Below are 11155 nucleotides of genomic sequence, written 5' to 3'. Positions count from 1 at the left end.
TCTTAGCGTAGATAGAAATTTGTCTTAAAGAAGATCACTTGAAAAAGTTCTTAGCAAGGGATGAAGAATGTCTTTAAAGATGACTACCTGAAAAGGTTGAAAGATGTCTTAAAGAAGACTACCTGAAGAGGTTCTTGAGAGGGATGACGAATTGTTTTTTTTTGAAAGGGACTACCTGAAAAGGTGCTTAGGACAAGAATGTCTCGAAGAAGGCTACCTGAAAAGGTGCTTAGAAAAGTAATGTCTTAAAGAAGACTACCTGAAAAGGAACTTAGAAAGAAGGGAACGTCTTGAAAAAGACTACCTGAAAAGGAACTTAGAAAAGTAACGTCTTGAAGAAGACTACCTGAAAAGGTATTTAGAAAAAGAATGTCTTGAAGAAGACTACCTCAAAAGGTACTTAGAAAAAGAATGTCCTGAAGAAGACTACCTGAAAAGGTACTTAGAAACAGAATGTCCTGAAGAGGACTACCTAAAAAGGTTTTTTTTGGAAATGACGATGACTGTCTTAGAGAAGACTACCTAAAAAGGTATGGAGTAATGTATTGACCAATGTATGTAATGCATGATTTGTATGTATCTGTATGATGCTCCGATGGTAGGTTATTAATAACCAAAGCGTATATAGTTCGCTGGAGTTGCAGGTTTGCTTGATAAGATGGGGGGTGATGCTAGCACGATTTCCCAATACCTGTTTTGTTTGAACTTTGGAGGTCGTAGTTAGGAGAAATATTTGATCGAGGTCGTAAAGTGCGAGAACGCCTTTATCTTATGATGTGCGTCTTTCCCCAGTTTGATTTTTTTTAGAAATACTCCATGCCCTTAACCTTTGGAGGTTCTCCACGCCTTTAACCTTTGAATTGTTTGCCTTATGGATTTGATATCCAATGCCCAAATGTTTAGTGGAAAAGATGCCTATGAGGGGAGTGCCCTAGGAAATAACCTTGTCGTATGCCTTGACATCTGGATTGAAGTGGTACGCCCTTGATCTCCAAGATATGGAGGGTTATACATAGTGTTCTATCCTTTGAATTTGAATTCTTCCCATGTTTGACATGCCCCTGTTTGAGATTGTTTCGAGATGTGACCCAGGTCGATTGAACCTTAGGAAGAATGCCCCTAGTAAATAGGATCTTTGATTGTATGCCCCTGCGATCCTTGAAAGTTTGCCCCTGTTTAGGAGAACCCCCTAGATGTGGTTCCCCCGACTCCAGGGTCTTTATTAGAAATGATCACCTTTGATTAACCCATTTCGAGATTTCCTCGATGCTAAGTGTATACTCGTAGATGGTGTTGTACCTTTTGAGAAGTAGCTCCAATGGAATGCGTATGCAAGTTTTGAAATCGAAGTCCGTTATGAATTAGGACTGGATGGTTTTGGAAAGAATGCTTGAAGAAGCACATTGGTTAGAGATAGTTTTAACAAACATAGGAGTCAGTATAACAAATCCTGCTTAACATGCTTTCATGGTTAACCTTGCCTCAATTAGGACTTTTAAATGTTGTAACTTGGCCTGGTTCATGTTTTAAGAAACAATGGATATAAGGCTCAAAATTTTATTTATCCCCCCTTTCTCCTTGATGTTCTCCAGATCCTAAAAATTCTACCAATCCAATGGATGTGCTTTGTTTGCAAGAGAATCGTTTCAGTTTTGATGTTGAGCAGAAACCTTAGTAGAGATCCAAGCATTGATGAAAATGTTGTGAAGATCCAAGCATTGATGCGAAGCTTTGATGATTTAGCAGTCACCAGATTATCCATTGTATTTAGCCTTTGTTTTTATCCCTTATTTTTGCATGAGCTAATTCTTTTGGGTTTGACCCATCGGGATGCCCCAGTTTTTTTTGCCTAAGTCTTTTTTTGTTTTCTTTTTATGAAATTTTCCGTTTTGTCTTAGCGGGCGCTTTTCTCCTTTTCTTTTGAATACTCCTTTTGAGATTGATCCTTGGATATTGAATGTTGTGACTGCCATGTTGATTTTGATTTGCAAGCTTCGCCTTTGATACCTCCTCGATCTTGAATGATGTGTTGAGGAAGAAGATGTGGTGAATGTTATCTCCATTGCTTCCTCAATCTTGGATGAATGCGAGGAAGAAGATATGCTTGAACCTTTGCTTGATCCTTGCTTGAATTGACTGATTCTCTTGACAACCAAAATACGCCATTGAATTAATTGAAATCTACCCTGCCCCTGGTTGAAATCAAGGTTTATTTAAAAAGTAGAAGAAAACTCCAACTCCTGGCTCGAGGGGGTGACGAGGGATTAACATCCTTATATCTCCACTGTTTGGGAATGGAAACAATGCCTGTACATCCTCGGCTCGGTCTTACCTTGAAAGCATATATTTAGCTGGACTTAGTTTTTGTATTCGTCATTCTCCCTCAAGTTTGTTAATAACCCTAAAAATAGAAGTGTGTGACTGGAAAGTCATGATAGTGAGTGAATGAATTGACTCCAAAACCTGCATGGTTGTCCCATTAGAATTACTAATCCGAAGGTACAACTATTATCTTGAGTAACACTTAGCGGTCGTAAGGGTTGAAATTGTGAGCACGGTAAACACCTATTGATCCTAGGGATAATCTCCTTTGTAGATCCACTGACCTTGTTTCACTCCTTAGATTCTTAAACTTGTAGAAGTGAGGGCAACCTCGAATTTTCTTTGGACATGTCAAACCTGGCGGGAATAAATCGTTAGCGGTGGGTTTTCGTCGTATCGGAACTTCATGAGTTTCCTTTGACTAAACCTCTTTTGCTTTTCCTACGGATAGCACCACACCGTTTGCAACCTCCAGAGTTTGTGGATTGATAGAGAGAACCTATGACCCTTTTGCCCCTTGGTGTGGAGTTAACACACGTCGCCTTCTCTCCATCGTATTTACGCATCTTTGTTCAGGACTTTGCCCCAATTGGACTAATCCTTGCCCCCGGGTTATCGTAGAGCGTCCTCGAAAGTTTGATATGTTCTAAGATGAACCCCTTTATGACTAGATACATCTTGAGTGTATCTATGAGGGAACTCTTTGTTGAACTGGTCCTTGCTCGATGAAAACCTTTATTGTATTTATAATCCTGTTAAGCCAAGGCATGGACACGTGGCTGGCACGGTAAAAGACGTCCCCCTTTTTTTAGCAAGACCAAGATCTTTTATTCTCCTTTCTCCATAGTTTTTTTTTTCCTTTGATTTTTTGGCGAGTTTCGGGAAACCGGCTAGCACGGTTGGTATGGATGCGGGCGAAGATAGAAATGCAAATGTGAATGTATGAATGCATGAAAATGCAAATGCACGCGTAAGCGAAAGACTCCTTATATTGTAACTCCGTGTATGCAATGCAGACGTGTAACCTATGATCCTAGGGATAGCCTTAGAGGTGACATTAGACCCTCTTGGCATCTTTGCAGGGTAAATGTTATGACACGCTAAGGGAAATCCCTTGGATTCGAGAGTATGCAGAAGATAGCGGCTAGTGACCGTTCAAGACAGTCACTAAATCTCATGGTCATCGAGAGGCCAATCAATGTGTACCAATGAATTTGTCCCTCGTGGGAAGGTTCTCTATGCGGAACACAACCTATCTAAGGACGATATGGACGAAGAGCAATCCCTACAGGCTAGGGATGTGATGTGTAAATGGAGATCCAAACCCTACAAGTTAGAGGGTGCGCGGGACTGCGCATGGAGTGACCGTTCAGGACGGTCACTAGATTTCATGGCCATCGAGAGGCCAATCAAACGCATGCTAATGAAGTTGTCCTTCGGGGAAGGACGCGTCGTCGTGAAAACACACGAGCGTGAAAGAAAATCCCTATAGGCTAGGGAGTGCGTAGGTGTAGGCACGAGGTGACCGTTCGAGACAGTCACTAGATTGCATGGCCATCGAGGGGCCAATTGACATGCGTTAATGGAAATGTCCTTCGTGGGAAGGACGCGTCGTTGTAGATACAAGGATATAAAAGTAAAGTCCCTACAATCTAGAGACCACGTAGATGCGGGCGCGGAGTGACCGTTCATGACAGTCACTTAGTCTCATGGCTATCGAGAAGCCAATTGACATGCGTAAGCGAAGATGTCCTTCATGGGAAGGACACGTATTTGCAAGAATACAAGGATATAAAAATAAGATCCCTACAGGCTAGGGAATGTATAGGCGGTGATATCCTTCGTGGGAAAGGCATGGTCTTCAGAAATTAGAGCCCCTATATGCTAGGGACCACGTAGGGACACCTGCAAAATTGAAACGCATAGATATTCGAAGTATATAAATTGCAAACATATAAAGAGCACAGCGGCACAAAAGTCCTAGGTTCATAGGTTCGACGTAGCGGCTCTTGGGAGCCAACCTTTTTATAGGGGGGTTCTAGAAGGTCTCATGGGGTCGTTCGTAGCCTCCGAGACTTTTTCGTCTCTTCGGATTTTGGAACAACTCATTTTATCCATGAGGTTCAAATTTTTGGGGTAGGTTCCCGGAGAGATCAGCTAAGTATCCAGTCCAGCCCTCCACAAAGTCAAGCTTCGTTTCGGACCTTTCCAAATACCTAACCCACTCCGAGTGGAGTTATCAGTGAGACTCGTAAGGCGATTCATGTCCCCTTTTGGTCTCAAAGTTAACCCCCACACTTAAGGTTTAACCGACATAAAAATAACCAACAGTGCATATAATGTACAATCAAATAACATTTAATAAAAAACCAAAAACAATAAACAAATAAACAAACATTTAAATATTTATTATAAAGATAAACCTCCCTCCAAACCCTAAAAATGGCAGACTTGCCAAACCCTAAAGATGCGCCATAAACCTAAACCCTCTCAAGCCTTAGGAGCATAATAATTAACCTAATGGTTTGTCTCCAGCAGAGTCGCCAGCTGTAGCAACCTGCCTAAAAATTATAACTTAGAGAGTCGCCACCTATTCTGAAGGGCGAATAGGAAACCCTACGCAGTATAGAGATCAGGGTTAGATACTATATTCAGGTCAAGGGAAGGTGTTAGGCACCCTCAACCCTTTCCTAAGGTTTGTTCTAAAGATAAAGGTTTATGGCTAAAATTAAGGTTTATAGCTAAGGAAGTGAATAGGGGAAAAATTGAGATTTTAGGGAGGGGGACTCGCCTTGTTGCCAAGTGCCTACGTATCTCCTTAGGGAGAATCAGAGTCAACGTAGTTCGGGCACAGGATTGTACGCCTTAGAGTTGAAATTTGATTTGAAGGTTTGAAAGCTTTTTGAATGGCCTATCGTAGTTTTGAATAAGGATGAAAATCCGTAGTTTGTTTTGACGTGTTTTGAATATTTTAGATTTGGGCGTACAACCCTGATTTAATATGGCACTATTAACCGCGACGATCAATAGATTCGATTGCCATAGTTAAGAGATTAGTAAAGGATTGCTGGCAATTCTAATCGATTGATTCGATTATCACTTTTAGCAAATTGATGTATTTTAATTATTAGTTTATTAATTTATCGTTACCCCTCATAACTGATAGTTTCGATTACAAATAATAACGAATTGATAAGGGGAAATATGCTAATCATCATAACCAATAAGAAGGTTAAAACCATTTACCAAAATAATTATTATTTTAATTATTGGATTTGATTAAATAATTAATCGATTATTAACCATTGCGACCAATAGATTTAGTCGGAACGAATAATAAATTAAATCCTAATATCCTTGGCCACGTGGCTAATGGGATTGAGCGAACCCTAATATGTGGGTAACTTTTATAGGGCTTGTTGTGATTAAAATTAATTAAAAATTGATTAAATCAATTAAGTCGAACAATCGACATAATCGAATAATCGGGAAAATGTTAGAAACCTAAACCTAATCCTAATCTTATTTTCCTAATCCTAATTAGCAAAATTAAATTAGATGCATATTAATATAATTAAACAATTTGCATAGATAATATATTTAAAAAAATAAAGAAACCTGGGCAGGATCCTGTGTGATGCATTGAGGGATGAGCATAGTGGACCTTCAATCCAGGTGCGTGAGATCTTACTCGTTGGAGATCCAACGACCAGATGCTGAAGGTGCATTGTATGGCTATAGGGGCACGCATACAGGATCTGAAAGCAATACCTGATTATTGAGATAAAAAAGCATCCCCTGGTGGGGATCGAACCCGAAACATATTGCCTAATACAAGTGCCTTCTACCAACACGCCAGCTAGCTTATGCTGTTAAGATAACACCCTGCATATATATTATATAAACGTAAAACGAATCCAGAATCTAAAAAAAGATGCGCCCAGTATGTTTCTCCTTCGTGGAGTTTTTTTCAGAGAAAACCAGTACTTTAGGCCACGAATTTCTTAGTGTTGCTATAGCATGGCCACGGTCCCAACTGCGAATTAACATCAATAAGTACATAAAATTAACCCAGATCGACTATAAACTATGCTACGGATTCAGTGTGCCCAATAATTTGGCCTAAAATCATCTCTAACCCGGAAAGCCCCTTTTGAAGGTGACGAACCCTAATAATGGTATAAGTCTATCCCTGCATTCATTCTTCAATCAAACCATCCAGATAGATTAGAAACATCATTAAGAAGCAAACTATGTATTCAGATTTTATTTATATTGCATGAATGAGTGAATCCGAATTCGAAACTGTGAGTCCACACCGTGGCGTGGCTATGGCGTTTTGCAGTATTTGAACCGACGGTAACGATTAGGAACGTTTCAGAAGGCGGCGAGGAGTTGTTTTTGATCCACCATAGCCTCTGAATTCGCCTTAATCTTTACCTGCAACCTCACCTAAATTCACGATTTGGCGAGTATGAACAAGGGCTCCGTGCGGCCAAAAAAAAACCCCCCTCTTTACCAAACTTTTTCTTTTATATCAGTCAATTTAGGTTTTTTCTACTACACCTAATGGGCCTACCTAATGGGCCTATCATTTGATTTATTATTTTAACCCAAACAAATTACTAATCCATTGATTAATTGTATATTATAATTATAATAACAATAATAATTGAAAATAATTATAATAATCTTAATAATAATATTATTACAACTACTACTAAATAATAATAGTTAGTTATAATAACAAAATGATTAAGCCAATTATTAATAAATAATAAAACATGTGAATAATTTGTGAGAATGGACTGAAAAACCTCAAAAATAGACGGGCCAGATGACTGGGCCGAACTACCTTCTAGCCTTAACCACATTTTAACTCAGGATATCTTTATAAGAGGGCAGGTTTGACAATAGGAATGTCAAACCCCATGACTCTTAATTTTGACCCTTGATGACTTAACAGACGTAGATTTGATCGGGCAAATTTCGGGGTATGACAAACAGAAGTTGGCTCGATCAAAGAAACAAGACCTAATTGACATTCTGCATTGTTCTTAAGGAATGCTTTTGTTCTGATGGGATCATCTTTCTTTCCAAGGATCACATCTTCTGAGTGAGCAGAGGTGAGTCTAGAAGATCTTCTGACTGTTGGCTCTTCAGAAATTCTGAGATTCTCTAAAGATGCAGCAACTTGATCTTCTGACTCTTTGCTTCTGAGACTTTCAGCTTCTGGAGCTTTGCTTCTTGGTTCTACAACTTCTGATATGTCAATATCTATATCTGCAAAATTCTCTAACTGCTTTGGCTTTTCAAGACCAAGCTTATCATCAAACCTGATATTGATTGATTCTTCTACAACCAATGTTTCATTATTGTATACTCTGTAGCCTTTAGAGCGTTCAGAATATCCAAGAAGAAAAAATTTTTGTGCCTTAGAATCAAACTTACCAAGATGATCTTTAGTATTCAGAATAAAACACACACATCCAAAAGGATGAAAATATTAAATGTTGGGCTTTCTGTTCTTCCACAATTCATAAGGAGTCTTATTTAGAATAGGTCTTATAGAGATTCTATTCTGAATATAACATGCAGTGTTTATTGCTTCTGCCCAGAAGTGCTTAGCCATATTTGTCTCATTGATCATGGTTCTGGCCATTTCTTGTAGAGTCCTATTCTTTCGCTCTACAACTCCATTTTGCTGTGGAGTTCTAGGGCAAGAGAAATTATGGGCAATACCATTTTCTTTGAAGAACTCCTCAAAGAATCTGTTCTCAAATTCGCCACCATGATCACTTTTGACCTTTATGATTTTACACTCCTTCTCAGATTGGATCTGAGTGCAGAATTCAAAGAACACTGAATGAGACTCATCCTTGTGTTTTAAGAACTTTACCCATGTCCAGCGGCTATAATCATCTACGATGACTAATCCATATTTCTTCCCTCTGACAGATGCTGTTTTGACTGGTCCAAACAGATCAATGTGCAGAAGTTCTAACGGCCTTGAGGAAGAGACAACATTCTTAGATTTGAATGCAGGTTTGGAGAACTTGCCCTTCTGACATGCTTCACAAAGAGCATCTGATTTATATTTCAGATTTGGGAGACCTCTGACCAGATTTAGTTTGTTAATCTGAGAAATCTTTCTCAAACTAACATGTCCTAATCTTCTGTGCCAGACCCATTGCTCTTCAGAAACAGACATAAGGCAAGTCACCTTCTGCTTCTCAAGATCTGAAAGATCAATCTTATAAATGTTGTTCTTTCTCTTGCCTGTAAATAGGATTGAGCCATCCTTCTGACTTACAGCCTTGCACGACTTTTGATTGAAGATTATGTCATAACCATTGTCACTTAATTGACTTATGGACAATAAGTTATGTGTTAATCCTTCTACAAGAAGTACATTAGTTATGGAAGGAGAGTTACCAATACTTATGGTTCCAGAGCCAATAATCTTGCCCTTCTGATCTCCTCCAAACTTGACTTCTCCACCAGACTTAAGCACCAGGTCTTGGAACATAGACCTTCTTCCCGTCATGTGTCGCGAGCACCCAGAGTCCAGGTACCATGACATTTTGTGCTTTGCCTTCTTTGCTGCTAAGGATATCTCTTCAGAATCTGATTCTGATGTAGATTCTAATCCATCATCCACTGTAGCCATCAGTGCAAAGTTGGCTTGCTCTCCTTCAGAGTCTGATTCTGATTCTGATTCAGAATCATCCCATGTTTCCATAAGACCTTTCTTCTTATGAAACTTCTTCTTGGGATTCTCCTTCTGAAGTTTTGGACATTCATTCTTGAAGTGTCCAGGCTCATTGCACTCATAACAGACGACCTTCTTCTTGTCAGATCTTCTGCCACCAGAAGATTCTCCTTGTTCAAACTTCTTTGAACTTCTGAAGCTTTTGAACTTCCTTTGTTTGCTCTTCCAGAGTTGGTTTACCCTTCTGGAGATCATAGACAGTTCATCTTCTTCTTCTGATTCTGATTCTGATTCTTCAGAATCTACTTCTTCAGCCTGAAAAGCGTTAGTGCATTTTTTAATATTAGATTTTAATGCAATAGACTTACCTTTCTTCTGAGGCTCATTTGCATCCAGCTCTATCTCATGGCTTCTCAAGACACTGATTAGCTCTTCCAAAGAAACCTCATTCAGATTCTTTGTAATCTTGAATGCAGTCACCATTGGACCCCATCTTCTGGGTAAGCTTCTGATGATCTTCTTTACATGATCAGCCTTGGTGTAGCCTTTGTCCAGAACTCTTAATCCAGCAGTTAGCGTTTGAAATCTTGAGAACATCTTCTCAATATCTTCATCGTCCTCCATCTTGAAGGCTTCATATTTCTGGATTAGAGCAAGAGCTTTGGTCTCCTTGACTTGAGCATTTCCTTCATGGGTCATTTTCAATGACTCATATATATCATAGGCAGTTTCTCTGTTAGATATCTTCTCATACTCAGCATGAGAGATAACATTCAGCAAAACAGTCCTACATTTATGATGATTTTTGAAAAGCTTCTTTTGATCATCATTCATTTCTTGTCTTGTAAGCCTTACGCCAGTAGCGTTCACTGGATGTTTGTAACCATCCACCAGAAGATCCCATAAGTCACAATCTAGACCAAGGAAGTAACTTTCCAGTTTATCTTTCCAGTATTCAAAGTTTTCACCATCAAATACTGGTGGTCTAGTATAACCATTGTTACCATTTCCATTGTATTGCTCAGCAGAGCCAGATGTAGATGTAGATGTGTTTGTTGGAATTTCACCAGCCATCTTTTACTGAAGCGTTTTTCTCTTCCTGAATCGTTTCTAAACACGGTTAAGTGCTTGCACCTTAGAACCGGCGATCTGATACCAATTGAAGGATAGCAAAACACTTAGAAGGGGGGGGGGGGGTTGAATAAGTGTAGCTATAAAACTTGTAAGATAAAAACAATTTGCACAATGATTTTTATCCTGGTTCGTTGTTAACTAAACTACTCCAGTCCACCCCCTTGGAGTGATTTACCTCACCTGAGGATTTAATCCACTAATCACACTTGATTACAATGGTTTTCCACTTAGACAACTGCTAAGTCTTCTAGAGTATCCTGATCACAACCTGATCACTCTAGGAACAAACTGCTTAGACAACTTCTAAGACTTGCTAGAGTATACTGATCAACAACCTGATCACTCTAGTTCTTACAACTTAATGTAAACAAATTCTTTTAAGAGTTACAATGCTTCTTATAAAGCTATTATCACAACTGTGATTTTCTCTTAAGTTTAAGCTTAAATCTCACTAAGATATTACAACAGCAATGTAGTGAGCTTGATGATGAAGTTTGAGAGCTTTTGAATTTGACAGCGTTTCTGTATAATGCGCAAGTGTTGTAATTCGTAAGTTGTGTTAACCTTGCTTCTCATCAGAACTTCATATTTATAGGCACTTGAGAAGATGACCGTCGGGAGCATTTAATGCTTTGCGTATTCCGTACAGCATTGCATTTAATGTTTCACTCTTTTGTCAACTACCTCGAGCCTTGTTTTCGCTGTGTCTACTGACGTTGCCTTTAATAGCTTCTAACGTTCCTTTTTCAGTCAGAGTAGCCTGCCAGTCTAGTACTTGCTTCTGATATGATGTTTGTGTAAACAACGTTTGAATATCATCAGAGTCAAACAGCTTGGTGCAGAGCATCTTCTTGTCTTCTAACCTTGAAGTGCTTCTGAGCGTGATACCGTGAGAACTTCAGTGCTTCTGCTTCTGATCTCAAGTTCTTCTGATGCTTCCATAGACCCATGTTCTGATTCTGCTTGACCATCTTCTGATGTCTTGCC

The sequence above is a fragment of the Vicia villosa genome, linkage group LG5 (genome assembly GCF_029867415.1).
Source record: "Vicia villosa cultivar HV-30 ecotype Madison, WI linkage group LG5, Vvil1.0, whole genome shotgun sequence".
Lineage (NCBI taxonomy): Eukaryota > Viridiplantae > Streptophyta > Magnoliopsida > Fabales > Fabaceae > Vicia > Vicia villosa.
This window is presented reverse-complemented; position numbering follows the sequence as displayed.